The 18,267-nt window shown below is 38.2% G+C and overlaps 1 pseudogene; it reads right to left on the bottom strand.

Annotated features, from left to right (window-relative positions):
* Positions 1-514: 514 nt before the first annotated feature.
* LOC141498777 (protein PAXX pseudogene) overlaps positions 515-18,267 on the bottom strand; it is a 42,141-nt pseudogene continuing 24,388 nt past the window's right edge.

Here is an 18,267-nt window from a genome sequence, read left to right as displayed (position 1 = left end):
TGTGTCTTAGGCCGGATTTGGACCCAGGTGCTCCTGGCTCAAGGGCCAATGCTCTGTCCATCACACAGCCATCCCTAATATTATTACTATTTTGTTTTATTTTGGGTATTTTTTCCTTCTTTTTTGGCTTTTGCAGGGCAGTGGGGATTGGGTGGCTTGCATATCACATGGCTGGGTGATTGTTGGGTGTACGGGGATGGATGTGGGCTTGGGTGCTCATGGCTCCAGGGCTGGTGCACCGTCCATTGCGCCACCTGGACATACCTACAATTATTACCATTATTTTTTTAGGCAATTAATATTTGTAGATTTATTTTAGTTTGCTCTAGGAGAGCAGCTGATATGGGAACCAGCTGTCAGACTTGATAAATCTCTTTTCCAGGGCCAACTTAACTTGGCCTTCCCTTTGCCCTTCATGCTGGGCTCTGGGCTCTATTGGCTTCTCTGGACCCTCGCAGCTCCTGATGTCTTTGTTCTCCAGGATACAGGTGCCTCATGCAGGAGGTACTTTGTATTAGGCATCATCGAAGTCCACTCCACTGGCTGGTTTCTTAATCTTGAAGCCAGGATTGATGAGTGACTCTCCTGGTATCCATTTCCTGGTCACAGGGCCTGAGGTACCTCTTCAAGAATCTGGATCTGTCAGAAAGAGATGCTGTCCACTTGGCTGGGGTTTCTTTCTGGGGCTGGAGGTCTCGTCCTTTAAAGCTGCCAGCTCCCTCTCCAATTGGCTGGGGTTTCTTTCTGGGGCTGGAGGTCTCGTCATTTAAAGCTGCCAGCTCCCTCTTCAACTTGTATACTTGCTCTGCCAAACCCAGCATCAATGTCTGGAGTCGAGGGGCTGCTTCAGGGTTGGGCACCTTAGAAAGGTCAAAAGTAAGGATTTCAGATCCCCTGGACATAGTCAGGTAAGCACTGTTGTCATCCTTCAAGGTCAAAGATATTGCTTGCTCATCACAGGCAACCCTGAACCAAGCTGAGTAGTCCTCAGTCCTGTCCAGACTATGCTGGGCTTTATGTTCCCGCAGACTCTCCAGTGTGAGGCAGGTCTTCCAGAGCTCCGGGGCATCATTCACCCAGACATTGAAGTCACTACCCCTGGGTGCCTCCGGGCCTTCGCAGAAGTACACATAGTGGGAGCCAGATCCAGAGGCAACAGGAAGGAGGCCCAGGGGCCCCGGGCACCCAGGGCTGCTGCATTACCGCCTATTATTTTTTTTTAAATTGTAATTTTTTTCTCTCCCCTTTACTTTATCGCTCAACTCCCCTTTACTTTATCGCTCAAGTGAGTCTATATTTATGGGGGGGGGGAGGGAGTATTTTGTTTACTCTTAAACAAGAATATTTTATTTAATGTATAAAAACATTATTTGTACAAAATGAAAATAAATATTAAATTAAATAAGTTTGTAAAATAAAGGAGTTGGATCAGGAAAAAAAAGGAAATGAATATTTTTCCTTGAACAATATAAAAATAATGGATAAGGGAAAAATAAATGGAAAGCAAGTGCTCAGGGCAGTAAGTCAAATGTCATTATCCTACTGACTTCTGAATAACCGCCCAATTTAGATCATTTAGCATTTCCAATTTTATTTGTCCTGTGGAAAAAATCTTCCTCAAGTCCCTGAGATCCTGCATAAGATTCTATTAGCTCTATTAGTTTCGTTGGTCTTAATCAAAACTCTGACCAACCAGGAGTTTACTAAAACTCAATGGAAGAACACAAAAATAAGATTAGAGAGAGAAAAACAGTGATGTTTTCAAGAAGCCCAATCACCTCTTAAAGAAATGGACTACCCCTAAAAGACAATGGAGCAATTACTCAGTGGCAAAGGAAAAGTTTTGACATTGTGGCAAATATTCAAACAAAAAATTCTCCCTACTGGCTTGGTATCCTGGACTGCTAGAGGCTATCAGGTCCTAACATGGGGTGTACTCCAGAAGAGGTCAAGGTCAGAAAATATTTCAATTCAACAAGCATTAATTAAATGTCTACTACATTCAGGGTAGTTATGTATTAGGGAAGGTTCAAGTGTTATGCACTCCAAGGCACAACACTTCAGGCTCTCAATTTACATGAACTTGGTTTGATCTAAGAGACAGCAACAAGAATCATAACTCTTCATTTTGCTCCTATACAGAATACCAAAGTGGTCATCAAACCTTTGCTTGCAGACCTCCAATGATGGGGAAGTCACCACTTCTCAGAACAGGCAACTCAACTGTGTGATAGCTTTAATGTTTAGGATATTTCCCCTTATATCAAGTCCAACTTTTCCTTTTTCTAAATCCTAATCATTGTTCCCAGTTCTATCCCTCAACAGAATGTTGAATTATTCTTCTCTATGACACTCTTTCAAAACTTGAAAATTATCTCTCCCACTTTCACTTTCCAAGTATTTTCGTCTATCCACTGCTCTGCCTTCTCTTCTATCTCTCCCACCCCTCTCTAAGTCTTCTTTTCTCCTTACCCAATACCACCATTTGACTCAGAAAAAAAGAGCATAATGATACTATTGCCCCTCTTATGGATCTGTTAGGATGGAGTCCTGTCTAATTCTTATTCCTTGTAGGTCCCTATAGATGCTAATAGACTAAATTTCTCTAGTGTTTAAGCTGCATCCCCAAAAATGCATTCATTTTTGGCCTGATCAGGAGCAATTTAGTGGACAGATGTGCTAACATTATAAATATTACCCTTGCTTATTCTTGGGTCATGAGGGGGCCATTGACTTATATTGCTAAAGAAAGCTATTTAAGTACCCTAGAAGGAATAACTGAGTAAATAGTAGAATCTCATTCTAAACCTCATCTTGGGATAAAGTTGAAGTACTTCATAGAAGAGGAACTAGAAGGAATTCACAAAAAATAACTATGCTAAAGTTCCAATGAACAGCATAAGTAAGAAATTTTTATTATCTTTGCTCAGTGGAATACAAAACAAACTAGAGAACCACCTAAAAAGGTATGATATTATATTTTTTGTGTGATTGGGGGTGGAGATAGGCACAAACAGTTTTACATCAGGGATATTAAGCATCATTCTTACATGATTCCCAATCAATAACTGACTTTGTCCCCTGCCATTACCTTGAGTTGAGTTTTGGCAAAATATGAATGATTTTAGAAAAGAGGGCAATGAATTTTAGAATGAAGGGCAGCAAAGTGTATGAAATGTTATGAGGTTTAAATTGGAAATGGAGGAATGTGAAGCCATAGCAGATTTAATGATGTAAGAAAGTCCTGAGGAATTGGTGTTTCTGAAGAGGGCAAAGAATAGATAATATTCAAAAGTTCTTTATTCAATTTATTTAAGAGGGATGGCATGAGATGTCCGTCCTTAATTTTTCCATGTGATTTTTTCTAATATATCGCATACAAAATAGTAAGTTTCTCCTTCCTCACTGTGTTCTCCAGTGATTTCTTTTCTGTTCTCCTCTATACTACAGAATCAGGGAGTCACGTCTTTCCCTATTAGGAGTCCCATTCAGGAACATTTAACTCCATTTCAATTTCTCAATTAATTTACTGTTCTAGGTTTTTGTTGACTACAATTAATTGCATTTCAAAATTTTGCTCAGCCTTGGCCTTTTCATCAGGAATGTTTCAAATGTCCTCTGTTCTATTAAAGATTAATTTTCTTTCTTTTTTATTAAAGATATTATTTGAGTTTAAAAATTTTCCCCCCAATCTTACTTCCCTCCCCCCACCCCCCCAAAGGAAAGCAATCTGTCAGTCTTCACTTTGTTTCCATTTTGTACATTGATCCAAATTGAGTGTGATGAGAGAGAAATCATATCCTTAAGAGACAAGAAGTCTAAGAGATAACAAGATCAGACAATAAGATAACTGTTTTTTTCCTAAATTGAAGGGAATAGTCCTTGAACTTTGTTCAAGCACCAGAGCTCTTTATCTGGACACAGACAGCCCAAAATTGTTCCTGATTGTTGCACTGATGGAATGAGTGAGTCCTTCAAGGTTGAACATCACCCCCATGTTGCTGTTAGGGCATACAGTGTTTTTCTGGTTCTGCTCATCTCACTCAGCATCAGTTCATACAAATCCCTCCAGGCTTCCCTGAAATCCCATCCCTCTTGGTTTCTAATAGAACAGGAGTGTTCCATGACATACATATACCACAGTTTGCTAAGTGATTCCCCAATTGAAGGATATTTACTTTATTTCCAATTATTTGCCACCACAAACAGGGCTGCTATAAATATTTTGGTACAAGTGGTGTTTTTACCCTTTTTCATCATCTCTTCAGGGTACAGACCCAGTAGTGGTATTGCTGGGTCAAAGGGTATGCACATTTTTGTTGCCCTTTGGATGTAGTTCCAAATAGCTCTCCAGAAGGGTTGGATGAGTTCACAGCTCCACCAACAGTGTAATAGTGTCCCAGATTTCCCACAACCCTTCCAACAATGATCATTAACCTTTCTGGTCATATTAGCCAATCTGAGAGGTGTGAGGTGGTACCTCAGTGAAGCTTTAATATGCATTTCTCTAATAATTAATGACTAAGAGAAATTTTTTCATATGGCTATGGATTGCTTTGATCTCCTCATCTGTAAATTGCCTTTGCATATCCTTTAACCATTTGTCAATTGGTGAATGGCTTATTGTGTTAAAACTATGACTCAGTTCTCTGTATATTTTAGAAATGAGTCCTTTGTCAGAATCATTAGTTGTAAAGATTGTTTCCCAATTTACTACATTTCTTTTGATATTGGTAACAGTGGTTTTATCTGTGCAAAAGCTTTTTAATTTAATGTAATCAAAATGATCTAGGGGCAGCTAGGTGGTGCATTGGATAAAGCACCGGCCCTGGAGTCAGGAGTACCTGGGTTCAAATCAGGTCTCAGACACTTAATAAATACCTAGCTTTGTGGCCTTGGGCAAGCCACTTAACCCCATTTGCCTTGCAGAAACCAAAAAAAATGATCTAGTTGGTTTTTGGTGATGATCTCCAACTCTTCCTTAGTCATAAACTGCTCCCTGTTCCATAGGTCTGACAGGTAAACTAGTCCTTGATCTTCTAATTTGCTTATAGTATTATTTTTTTGTCTAAGTCCTATAACCATTTAGATATTATCTTGGTAGAGGGTTTTAGGTGCTGGTCTAATCTAAGTTTCTTCCATACTAACTTCCAATTATCCCAGCAGTTTTTATCAAAGAGGGAGTTTTTATCCCAATGGCTGGACTCTTTGGGTTTATCGAACAGCAGATTACTATAATCATCTCTTGCCTTTTGCACCTAGTCTATTCCACTGGTCCACCACTCTATTTCTTAGCCAATACCAAACAGTTTTTGATGACTGATGCTTTATAATATAATTCTAGATCAGGTAGAGCTAAGCCCCCTTCTTTTGCACTTTTTTTCATTGAATCCCCAGAAATTCTTGACTTTTTATTTCTCCATATGAATTTACCTACAATTTTTTCTAACACATTAAAGTAATTTTTTTGGAATTTTGATTGGTAGGGCACTAAACAGGTAGTATAGTTTTGGTAGAATTGTCATTTTTATTATATTAGCTGTACCTATCCATGAGCAGTTGATATTTGCGCAGTTATTTAAATCTGATTTAATTTGTGTGAGAAGTGTTTTATAATTGTTTTCAAAAAGTTCTTGAGTCTGTCTTGGCAAATAGACTCCCAGGTATTTTATATTGTCTGAGGTTACTTTGAATGGGATTTCTCTTTCTAGCTCTTCCTGCTGTATCTTGCTAAACATATATAGAAAAATTGAGGATTTATGAGGGTTTATTTTATAACCTGCAACTTTGATAAAATTTCTAATTTTTTCTAGTAGTATTTTGGATGATTTCTTGGGATTCTCTAGGTAGACCATCATGTCATCTACAAAGAGTGAGAGTTTTGTCTTTTCCTTCCCAAATCTAATTCCTTCAATTTCTTTTTCTTCTCTAATTGCTGATGCTAACATTTCTAATACCATATTGAATAGTAGTGGCGATAATGGGCACCCTTGTTTCACCCCTGATCTTACTGGGAATGCTTCTAGCCTCTCCTCATTAAATATAATGCTTGTTGATGGTTTCAGATAGATACTGCTAATTATTCTAAGGAACAGTCCATTTATTCCTACACTCTCTAGTGTTTTTAGTAGGAATGGATGCTGTATTTTGTCGAAAGCTTTTTCAGCATCTATTAATATGATCATATAATTTCTGATAGGTTTGTTGTTGATATAATTGAGTATATTAACAGTTTTCCTAATATTGAACAAATCCTGCATTCCTGGGATAAATTCTACTTGATCATAATGTATTATCCCAATGATTACTTGTAATCCTTTTGAAAAGACTTTAAGATTTTTACATCTATATTCATCAGGGAGATAGGTCCATAATTTTCTTTCTCTGTTTTAATTCTTCCTGTTTTAGGTATCAGCACCATATTGGATTCATAGAAAGAGTCAGGCAGAGATCCATCTTTCCCTATTTTCCCAAAGAGTTTATATAGAATTGGAACCAATTGTTCCTTAAATGTTTGGTAGAATTCACTTGTGAATCCATCAGGCCCTGGAGATTTTTTCTTAGGGAGTTCAATGATGGCTTGTTGAATTTCTTTTTTCTGGGATAGTATTGTTTAGTTTTTCAGCTCCTCTTCATTTATCCTGGGCAAGTTATATTTTTGTAAATATTCATCCATTTCACTTAGATTATCAAATTTATTGGCATAGAGTTGGGCAAAATAATTTCGAATTATTACTTTGATTTCCTCCTCATTGGTGGTGAGTTCACCTTTTCATTTATGATACTAGCAATTTGTTTTTCTTCTTCCCTTTTTTAAATCAAATTGACCAGAGGTTTATCAATTTTATTGGTTTTTTCATAATACCAACTTTTGGTTTTATTTATTAATTCAATAGTTTTTTGCTTTTGCTTTTATTAATTTCTCCTTTAATTTTTAGAATTTCTAATTTGGTATTTAATTGGGGATTTTTGATTTGTTCTTCTCTAATTTTTTAGTTGCATGTTTAGTTCATTGATTTCCTCTTACTCCAATTTATTCATGTAAGCATTTAAAGCTATAATATATCCTCTGAGAGCTGCTTTTAGTGAATCCCATAGGTTTTTGGTATGTTGTTTCATTATTATCATTATCTAGGATAAAATGGTTAATTCTTTCTATAATTTGTTTTTTGGTCCACTCATTAAATGAAGTTATTCAGTTTCCAATTGTTTCTGGGTCTCTATCACCCTGGCCCAATATTGCATATAACTTTTATTGCCTTGTGTTCTGAGAAAGATGTATTCACTATGTCTGCCTTTCTGCAGTTGATCATTAGGGTTTTATGTCCTAGTACATGGTCAGTTTTTGTATAAGTGCCATGTACTGCAGAGAGAAAAATGTATATTCCTTTCTATCCCCATTCAATTTCTTCTATAAGTCTACCATATCTAGTTTTTCTAACAATCTATTTACCTCCTTAACTTCTTTCTTGCTTATTTTATGATTTGATTTATCTAAATCTGAGAGTGGGAGTTTGAGGTCTCCCACTAGTAGAGTTGTTTTTTTGTTTTTTGTTTTAGGTTTTTGCAAGGCAAACGAGGTTAAGTGGATTGCCCAAGGCCACACAGCTAGGTAATTATTAAGTGTCTCAGACTGGATTTGAACCCAGGTACTCCTGACTCCAGGGCTGGTGCTTTATCCTCTATGCCAACTAGCCACCCCTCCCACTAGTAGAGTTTTGCTGTCTATGTCTTCCTGTAGGTCTTTCAGCTTCTCCTCTAAGAATATGGATGCTGTCCCATTGGGTACATATATATATTCAGTATTGAAATAACTTTATTGTCTATGGTACCTTTTAGGAGCATAAAGTTTCCTTCCTTATCGCTTTTAATGCTATTTTTGCTGCTGCTTTGTCTGAGATAGGGATCACTACCCCTGCTTTTTTTACTTCAGCTGAAGCAAAATAAATTTTGCTCTAACCTTTTACCTTTACTCTATATGTATCTCTCTGCTTCATATGAATTTTTGTAAGGAGCGTATTGTAGGATTCTGTTTTTTAATCTATTCTGCTATTCACTTATGATTTAAGGGAGAGTTCATCCCATTCACATTCAAAGCTATGATTACTAATTTTTTATTGCCCTACATTCCTTCTTCCCTCTGTTTGTATTTTCCCCTTCCTATATCACCCCTCCCCCTTCTTTCTCCTTTCCCTTTTTCCCTTTTCCTTTCCATTCCTTTTGTTAGTTCCCCTTTTTCCCCCCATTCCCCCTCCCTTTTACTGTCCCCCCTCCCCTTTTTGTCTTTTTATACCTGAAAGGATAGATGTTTTTTAAGTTAACTAAGTATGTGTAAATTGACTTTAAGCCCATTCTGACAAGAAGAAGATTCAGGTGTTTCTCATCTCCTCTCTTCTTCCCCTCTATTACCATAGGTATTTTGTACCTCTTAGCATAATGAGATTTACCAAATTCAATCCCTTTCCTCCTCCTGTCTCCTTCTTGTCCCCCTTTCTAAGGAGGTAGTGTTTTTTAGATCATTCTATCTGAGTCATAAAAAATTCTGAATTCTAGCTAATTACATTCTATCTAATAGAGTTAAAATTCTTTTTTTAATTTTGTTTTTTTATTCTCATTTTGTACAAATTTTTTTATATTAATAAAATATTCTTGTTTATGAGTAAAGGAAATATCCCCTCCCCCCATGAATACAAAATTGCTTGAGCAATAAAGTAAAGGGGATAGGAAAAAAATTAAAATAAACAAAATAGTAATAATTGTAGGTATGGCCAGGTGGCACAATGGATGAAGCACCAGCCTTGGAGCCACGAGTACCCAAGCCCACATCCAGCCCCATAGACCCAACACTCACCCAGCCGTGTGACATGCAAGCCACCTGATCCCCACTGCCCTGCAAAAACCAAAAAGAAGGGAAAAAAAAGACCCAAAATAAAATAAAATAGTAATAATAGTAGGGGTGGCTGGGTGGCGGACAGAGCATTGGCCCTTGAGCCAGGAGCACCTGGGTCCAAATCTCGCCTAAGACACCCAAAGATCACCTTGCTATGTGGCCCCAGGAAGGCCACCCAGCCCCATTTTCCCTGCATCCTCCTCCAAATAATAATAATAAAAAGTGTGCTTCAGTCTTTGTTCCAACACCAACAACTCTGTCACAGGTGGATCACATTCTTTATGGTAAGTCCATCACAAAAGTTACTTCCATATTTTTCCACCATTGCCATTGCTGATCGCAACTCCCTCCTTTCATATTTCTCCACTACCATGTACTATATTTTCTCTCTCCTTTCACTCTGTCTCTGCTGTAAGATAGCTGAGTGGCACAGCAGACAGATCCCCAGGCCCTGAGCCCCCATATCACCCCTTAGGCCCAGAATCCACCTGGCCCTATGGTCCTGGACAGGCCATCCAATCCCAGCCCTTTGCAAGAAGTAAAAAAGAAAATGTGTTATATCTGACCACTCTCCCACCATGGTCCATCCTCTCCTCCTTTATTCACATCCCCACCCCTTCCCCCTGCTCCCCCCCCCCTTCTTACTCCAGATGTCTTGCGTATATATGCTGTTTCCTCTTCTAGCCACCTCTGATGAGAGCAAAGGTTCCCTCATTCACCCTTGCCTCTCCCCTTCCATATCATTGCAATAGCTCATTGTAATAAAGAAAAATATTATATGAAATATCTTGGCCTATTCCTCCTCTCCTTTTTCTTTCTCTCATTACATTTCCCTTTTTTCTATTGACTCCATTTTTACACCATATTTTATCTTCGAATTCAGCTTTCTCCTGTGCTTCAAGTTTATTTATAAAAGTTCCCTCTACCTGCTCTATTAGCTGAAAAGGTTCATATGAGTATTATCAGTGTCATTTTTCTATGCAGGAATACATGCAGTTCATCATCATTAAGTCCCTCATATTTTCCCCTCTCCTCCACTCTCTCTATGCTTCACCTGAGTCCTGTATCTGAAGATCAAACCTTCTGTTCAGCTCCAGCTATTCCAAAAGGAACATGTGAAATTCCCCTGGTTCATTGAAAATCCATCTTTTTCCCTGGAAGAGGACATTCAGCCTTGCTGGGTAGTTGATTCTTGGTTGCATTCTAAGCTCTTTTGCCTTCCAGTATATTATATTCCAAGCCTTATGAGCTTCCAATGTAGTTGCTGCTAAGTCCTGTGTGATCCTGACTGCAGCTCCACGATATTTGAACTGTGTCCTTCTGGCTGCTTGTAATATTTTCTCTTTGACTTGGGAGTTCTGGAACTTGGCTATAATATTCCTAGGGGTTGTTTTTTGGGATCTCTCTCTCGGCGGGATCAGTGGATTCTCTCCATTTCTATTTTCTCCTCTGCTTCTAGAATATCATGGCAATTTTCCTGTAGTAATTCTTTGAAAATGATGTCAAGGCTCTTTTCCTGATCATGACTTTCAGGTATTCCAGTGATTTTTAAATTATCTTTCCTAAGTGTGTTTTCCATATCAGTTGTTTTTTCAATGAGATGTTTCACATTGTCTTCTAATTTTTCATTTTTTTGGTTTTGAAGTATTGATTCCTGATTTCTGGTAAATTCATCGACCTCCCTGAATTCTCTTCTTTGTCTGAAGGATTTGTTCTCCTCAGAGAGTTTTCTTATATCTTTTTCCATCTGGCCAATTTTGCTTTTTAAAGCATTCTTCTCCTCAATATCTTTTTGAACTGTTTTATCCATTTGACCTAAGCTGATTTTTAGCATGCTATTTTCTACAGCATTTTTTTGGATTTCCTTGACTAAGCTGCTGACTTCATTTTCATGTTTTTCCTGCATCTCTCTCATTTCTTTTCCCAGTTTTTCTTCCAACTCCCTCATTTGATTTTCGAAGTCTTTTTTGAGCTCTGTCATAGCCTGATCCCAGTTTCTGTTTTTCTGGGAGTCTTTAGATGCAGGAGCTTGTGTTTCCTCATCTTCAGACTGAGTATATTGATCCTTCTTGGGATCATAGATAATGTATTTCTCAGTGGTGTTCCTCTGGCGGGCCACCCCTCCAACCCCAGGGAGCAGAGCCTTTCTGCTCTTTTCCAGGTTACCTTCAGTAGGAGAACTGCCTCTCTGTGTACCTTTGTGGGTTCTGTCTCTCGAAAGCTTAGTTAGAGTCCTTAGTTTAGAAGTTTTATCAAAGAGCACCTAAGACTCGATCCTTTCTTATCGCCATCTTGGCTCCACCCCCTAAAGTTAAAATTCTTTAGAGTTATTAGAGTCTTTCTCCCAAGTGGGGCTAAAGCCCGTTACATCTCATTGGATAGCAGTCTCATGGATAGGTCATGAATGTCCATCACTTCTGAATAGGTATATTCTCTCTGTTAGAGTTACAATTGTCAAGAGTTATGAGAATCTTTTTCCCCATGCTGCGATATAGCCAGTCTCAACTTATTGGATAGCAGGGTTTTTTTTCTTTTACCACCCCCCATTTTTGTTTTTACTTTTTCATGTGTCTCTTGAACCTCCTGTTTGATGTCCAAATTTTCTATTTAGTCTTTCATCAGGCATTTTTGGAATTCTTCCATTTTGTTAAATGTCCATCTTTTTCCCTTGAAGAGAAGACTCAGCTTTGTGGGATAGTGGATTCTTGGCTGCATTCCAAGCTCCCTTGCTCTTGGAAATATCTTGTTCCAGGCCCTTAGATCCCTTAATGTTTATGCAGCCAGGTCCTGCATAATCTTTACTGTGGCTCCTTGATATTTTAATTGTTTCTTTCTGGTTGCTTGCAGGATTTGCTCTTTTATCTGATTGTTCTGGAATTTGGCCACAACATTCCTTGGTGTTTTCATTTTAGGATCTTTTTCTGGAGGAGATCGAAGTATTCTTTCAATAACTACTCTGCCCTCTGGTTCCATTATATCAGGGCAGTTTTCCATCACTAGATCCTGTAATATTAAGTCCAGGCTTTTTTTTCTCTTCAATGTTTTCAGGAAGTCCAATAATCTCAGGTTGCCCCTCCTCGACCTATTCTCAAGGTCAGTGATATTGCTGATGAGGTATTTTACATTTTATTCTATTTTTTTCTACTTTTTGGTTTTGTTTAACTGACTCTTGCTGTTTCATGGGGTCATTAGTTTCTGCAGACTCCATTCTTTTTTTAGAGAGGAGTTTTCTTCATTAACCTTTTGCAACTCTTTTTCCAGTTGGTCAATTCTACTTTTGAAAGAGCTTTCCATTTGACCAGTTGAGGTTTTGAGAGAATTATTTTCTTTTTGCATTTGCCCAATTGAGGATCTGAGAGATTTATTCTCATTTTGTATTGGTCCAATTGTATTTTCTAAGGATTTGCTTTCTTGTTGCTAGGTATTAATTGATTCTCCCAAATTTTCCAGTTGATTTTTAAACTCTTTCCTTATTTCTTCAAAGAAGTCTTTCTGTGCTGAAGAGCAGATCATATTCTCCTCAGAGGTTCTAGGTCTCTCTGAGTTAAGGCCTTTTCCTTCCAAGAATTTTTCTATGGATCCACCTTTGCACTGACCCGTCTTCATTTTGCTAAGACCTTGAGCTGGGAAGGGCCTGGTTCACAGGGGCTTGGGATCCCTAGAGGCTTTACTCATTGAGTGCAATTTCTCTGGCTGGCCAGTAGGAGGTGCTGGTTGCTTTCTCTGGAGTGTCTGTGACCTTGATTGGTGCCTTCTTCCTTAGCTTGAAGGGAGTGGTTGGAGTTAAGGAATCCTTTAGCCTTCAATCAATGTTGGGCTTTACTCTAGCCTGAGTTCATTCCTCTCCCTATTGTCAGCTGGGCTGGTTCTTCTGTTCACACACCTGTGCCTGAGGCAGAAGTAGTCTGTAATTGTTTGTTATGGGAAGAGGCCTCAGCCACAATGGAGGGGGACTCTTTGAGTTCCTCAGACCAGAGAAGCCCAGGGATGGTGTCTGCAGCTCTCCTGCACCAGAACTCTCCCCCCAGCCCTGTTGACAAGTTTCAGAGGGTCAGCAAGCCTCTGCTCCCTAGTTGCCTCAAGCCCCTGTTGTCTAGCCCCACGGTTGATCCATTGGATCTGGCTCTTGGGCCCTCAGACTCCCCAATTCCAATTCAGCCACTAATCTGGTTGATCAGGTATGATCTGTTCTCTGCTCCCAGACTCACCAGCCTGAATTAATCCAATGCTTTTCTTTCTGGGTTTTGTGGGTTAGATTTCTGTTAAGAGGTTTGTTTCATAAGATAGATGGGGAAAGATCAGGAGACTTTAGAACTGTGCCTGTCTTCTCTCTGACATTTTGGCTGAAAGTCTAAAGATTCATTTTCACCAGAGCCATATTAGAATTAATTTTGTTGGAAGTTCAGTATTTTCTTCTTTTATTTATATTTTCAGCCTGAGAATTTAGTTTCAGTTCATCTCAGGGGTGTGCTGGTAAATGTTTAGCCACTTGTTCTTTGGGAAGGGGGAAAGCACAGGTGAGATATTTAAGTTTAGTTTGCAGTTAATGGAGTAGCCAGGTGGTGCAGTGGATAGGGCATTGGACTTGAAATCAGGAAGATTCATCAACAAAACAATGAAGTAAGTCAAGATTTGTGGTTTGCACTTATTTTCAAGTTATAAGTGCCCCTAATTTAACAATTGACTTTCACATGAGCTGACTGCAACATACCCCTACAGTCAATCACCTATAGCACTCTTAAAATGAGTTTGTCCTGTTCTCTCTGCAGTTTGTGTGTTGCTTCTGCTAATTATATTAAAACCCATACTTTGCCTAAATACTTTGTATGTATTATCATGGTCCACTGTGGGTTCTTGTCTCAGTCAGTCTCTGTAATCTTCTTCCTTGCACAATCCTCAGTGAGGAGTTGGTTCTCTTTCCTGCTGTGGCCATAACAGGTTCCAGAAGTATTATTAACATTATGCTAATCTTAGCACAGCTTCTCCTAGCAATGACATCCATGTAACTGAGTTGGCTCTGTCTCTTATGAGGACTGCCTATACATATATAAATATATATATGCATATATATACATATATGCATATATATATATATATATATATATATATATATATATATTCTGCAAAATCATGGGTTGGGCTCTGTCTCCCAGAATAGGAATCAATAGGAGCTAGTGGCATTTCTCAGTTTTGATGTGATAATACAGTTCTGAAATTTGGCTTTAGTACCCCTATTAATTGAATTCCTTCTGGCTTGTGACCCTTCTGTTTGAAATAGTTACATGTTTCAGGTCCATTCATAGGAGCTCATCCTGTTTTCCTCAGAAATCGCTCCTCTCCCCATTTTTGCCACATTGCACATTTACCTGAACTTGTGCTAGTCTCTCTGGCAAAATTGCTTTCCCCTCTACCCAACATTTTGTACAGTTCCAGACTGGTTGGTTGATGAGGCATGAGGAAGGCAGTAATACAGAGAAAGCAGCAGATATTTAAGGCAAAAATAGAAGGCCAGGCCAGGAACCAGGAAAACTCATTTTCATGAGTTCAAATATGGCCTCAGACATTTAGTGACCCTGGGCAACTCACTTTAAACTATTTACCTCAATTTCCTCACCTATAAAATGAGATGGAGAAGGAAATAGCAAATCATTCCTTTACCTTTGCCAAAAAAAAAAAAACCAAACCCAAAAGAGTCAGCACAACTGAAAAACTGAATAACAATGGATTGGTTTGAAGAGCTTACTTGTTTCTTTTTGACTCTCCTTATCAGTCTTTTTAGGGACTTTTCCACATATTTATATTTATAAGGATTTATAGGGAAAAACTGGACTTTTTATGGCTTTTCAATGTGCCATTTTAATCAGAAATCTGACCTCACTGGTAAGAATGTTAACTGACACAGATTCAAGCATAGATTTTTGGGACACAAAACTAGAAATTTTTCTTTAAGATAATGTTGAACCACAATGACTGACTAGTTTTTGCACATAACCATGCAATGAGATGGGAAGCTGCTTGATTGTGCTCTCCTCCATTTCATATCTCTGCATCTTTTGCACAAGATTTCAAGACAGAACTAGTCAAATGCTTTGACAAAATCTAGGTAAACTGTATATATAATATTCTCTTAATTTACAACTCTAGTAACCCTAGCAAACAGAATGGTATGAAAGCTTCAAAGTGATAAGTGCCTGTCTAACTACTATCATTCTGGAATCCTGGACTGGGGTTGGGTGCAGGGGTCCAGCCTCCGCGGGGTCCTTGGAACCTGACAGGAGGTATAGAGTCAGCAAAATGAGTTGAGTCAACACAGGGGTAAAGGCAGGAGCAGGTTGACTGACTGTCAGCTGTTTGGATTTATTTTTTATAGTCTCAGAATCATGTATGCATCAAGCAAGCAAGCTAAGATCATTTAATTGGTTACAAAAATGTACAATTTTCATCATCAATCATATAGTTCATATGGTCACAAGTTTGATCATGTGATTACAAGTTTAATTAATAATCATATAGTTAATTGATTTTTTATCCCTACTCAGACCATGATGACCTCAACCTATCTGTTATCTTGTTTATTACTACACTGTATAATTATTAATTCATTTAAAGTTATTAAGCAATTCTTTTAATGGAAAGTTTTTTATATTTTCTGTGTAAGTAATGTTTTTTGATACACTCCCTTAACAATCTACAGTGAGGGTCTTTATGCTTGTCCACCCATCCGTTAACTCTTACAATAACCAATTTTCCTTTCAGGCCTTGTTGGTAGAAACCATGGTTTCTGTGATGTTTTTATTTGTTCCCAAGAAACTAAGGCTGTTAGTGTTCCCAGTGTTGGGTTTTCCAGGGATTACATAATGTTGAAGCCTTTTGTATGCCTCAGGGAGAGGCAGTCCTGTTAAATTTGGACAGAGTTTACAAAGTATTTTATTCAAGGAATTTCTCTGAAATCCTTCCTTTATAGTCATTCCACTATTAGGGTGAATAAGTATTGCAATCAATAATAGACCTATAGATATTGGTATGCATGGAATCCCTATGTATATTGAAGAAGGAAATGTTGTTCCATCAGGCAGTGTGACCGCCTTGAGTCTTCTTGCCGTGACTGTGTCAAGGAGTTTAGAGACCCTGGCTCCCAACAGTTGGGAGAGAGGACTTGCTATTGAAGCTGGACTTTGCAGAAAGAAGACTTCAATAAGCAAAGCTATGGATATAGTTTCTTTCACATATATGAGAGATAATATGGACAAATTTACAAAAGTAGGTGAATATAAGATGAAGGCAGGACATTACTGCTTAATTTAGCAATGCTATAGTGGTAACAGGATGTGCTGCTTAAAAGTAGAATTAAGGGGGCAGCTCAATGGTACAGATGATAGAGCACTGGCCCTGGAGTCAGAAGGTCCTGAGTTCAAATTCTACCTCAGACATTTGATGCTTGCTTAGCCTGTGTGACCTAGGGCAAGTCACTTAAGCCCATTGCCTTGCAAAAATTTAAAAAAAAGTGGAATTAAGAAGTAGGCCTTCCCAGCTACACCCTGGTATCTTCTCTTGATTACAACTATTTCCCTAGCCACTTCCTTGGCTCCTCCTCTCAAAAGGAGTAGTGTTATTTTCAAAATAAGGAGGTAATAGAGTGGAGGGGAAATAGTCATGACCCCACATCCAGTGCAAGTTGGATAATCATAGCTTCATCCTAGCCAGACTGCCAAGATAGGAGTTATAAAAATATGAATCAATATTTTTTTTCTATTGGACCAAACTCCCATTCAGAAAATTACTTAGACAAAATCTGTACTGTTTTAAGATCTAATTCTCTCTCTTCGTGGGCGTTCCATTAGACATCTCTATACTGAATTTTAGCAAAACCACATAGAGATCAGTAATGCAATGCTTAATCACATTTATCATGAAAAGAAAAAATAAACAAAAGGATAAAGTTAAGAAAAGAATATAAGTTTCAAGGAAACAAGTATGCCCAGTCCTAAGGGAGAAAGGACGTAAAGGGGGAAAAGGAAAATTTCAAGATGTATTGAATGAAACTACAATCAAGGAAAGAGGGTTAAAAAATAAAACATTTTAATATTGTTCAGTCACAGCTGACTTTTTGGGACCCCACTTGGGGTTTTCTTAATAAAAATACTAGAGTGGTTTGTATTTCCCTCTCAACTCATTTTATAGATGAAGAACTAAGGCAAACAGGAGTAAGTTACTTGCCAGATAGTAAGTATTTCAGGTCAGATTTGAACCCATGAAGAGGAGATTTTCTGTTTCCCAAGCCCTGTGTCCTATGCACTGTGCCACCTGATAACTTAAGTGGTTGTAAACTATTAGTTATCTAGCAGTAAATATATATAACTATGTAGATATATATGTAAACTATATATATAAAGGCCTATATATAAATGGTTATAAATTATTAGATAGTTATATAGTAGTAAATATACTTATATACACTACATATGCTAGATATATACTATAATTATATAACTTAAATTATAGATAAATATATAAAGAATACCCACAAATATATATAAAACTTTATGTATATGTGCATGTGTGTATATATATTTACATATATAATTATGAAGTACAATATCAATATTTATGTAATCCCTGTATAGAAGGAGTCCTTGACACCTTTCTGGGCCCCAAGTAACTCCTCAGAAATACAACTTTGGTTAGGCGCCTTTAAGGTCGGAAAATAATCTGACAGGACCCAAGTGCTTGACTCTGGGGGTCACAGATATATCATAAATTTGTCTAAGATTTACAAAGCACCCTTGTTAGCCTAATTATCTTGCTATATTTGTAAAATTCCTGCTTCCTCCAAGGACTGCCTCACCTTCCCCAGATGGGCTGGAACCATGAGATAGTAAATTTCACTCCCTCAAACCTGTGGGAAGCCCATGAATATGTGACTCTCTCCATCTCAGGAAACATGTTCAGACATAACACAAAGACCCTGACCCTTTCCCACTCTGTCTAGTCCCCTATCTATACTGACCCATATGTTTACATATGTTTGTAGCAGTATGAAAAGAAAACTGCTGTCTTTGCTCCTGTATCCTGCTTGCTCTCAGCCCCCCCCCCCCCAAACACTAGAGAAACCTTATCCCCTGAACACTCAAGTACTGTCTGATTTGGGTACTCTTCATCCCCAAGCAGTCCCTGAGAAATTAAAGGTCTCCAAACTTATCAAATTTTGATCTCCGTCTCACTCACTCTTTGGGTTCAGGAGAGAGAGAGAGAGAGAGAGAGAGAGAGAGAGAGAGAGAGAGAGAGATGAGAGAGAGAGAGAGATGTTTACTAATGAATAGCTAATACTTTATAACCACTTAAGTCAAACTTAAAAAAATCAGTTGTTCCTCACTCTT

This window comes from Macrotis lagotis, chromosome X (assembly GCF_037893015.1).
Source record: "Macrotis lagotis isolate mMagLag1 chromosome X, bilby.v1.9.chrom.fasta, whole genome shotgun sequence".
NCBI classification, from domain to species: domain Eukaryota; kingdom Metazoa; phylum Chordata; class Mammalia; order Peramelemorphia; family Peramelidae; genus Macrotis; species Macrotis lagotis.
Note: the sequence above shows the minus strand (reverse complement) of the source record. Positions and strands in the feature narration are given on the sequence as shown.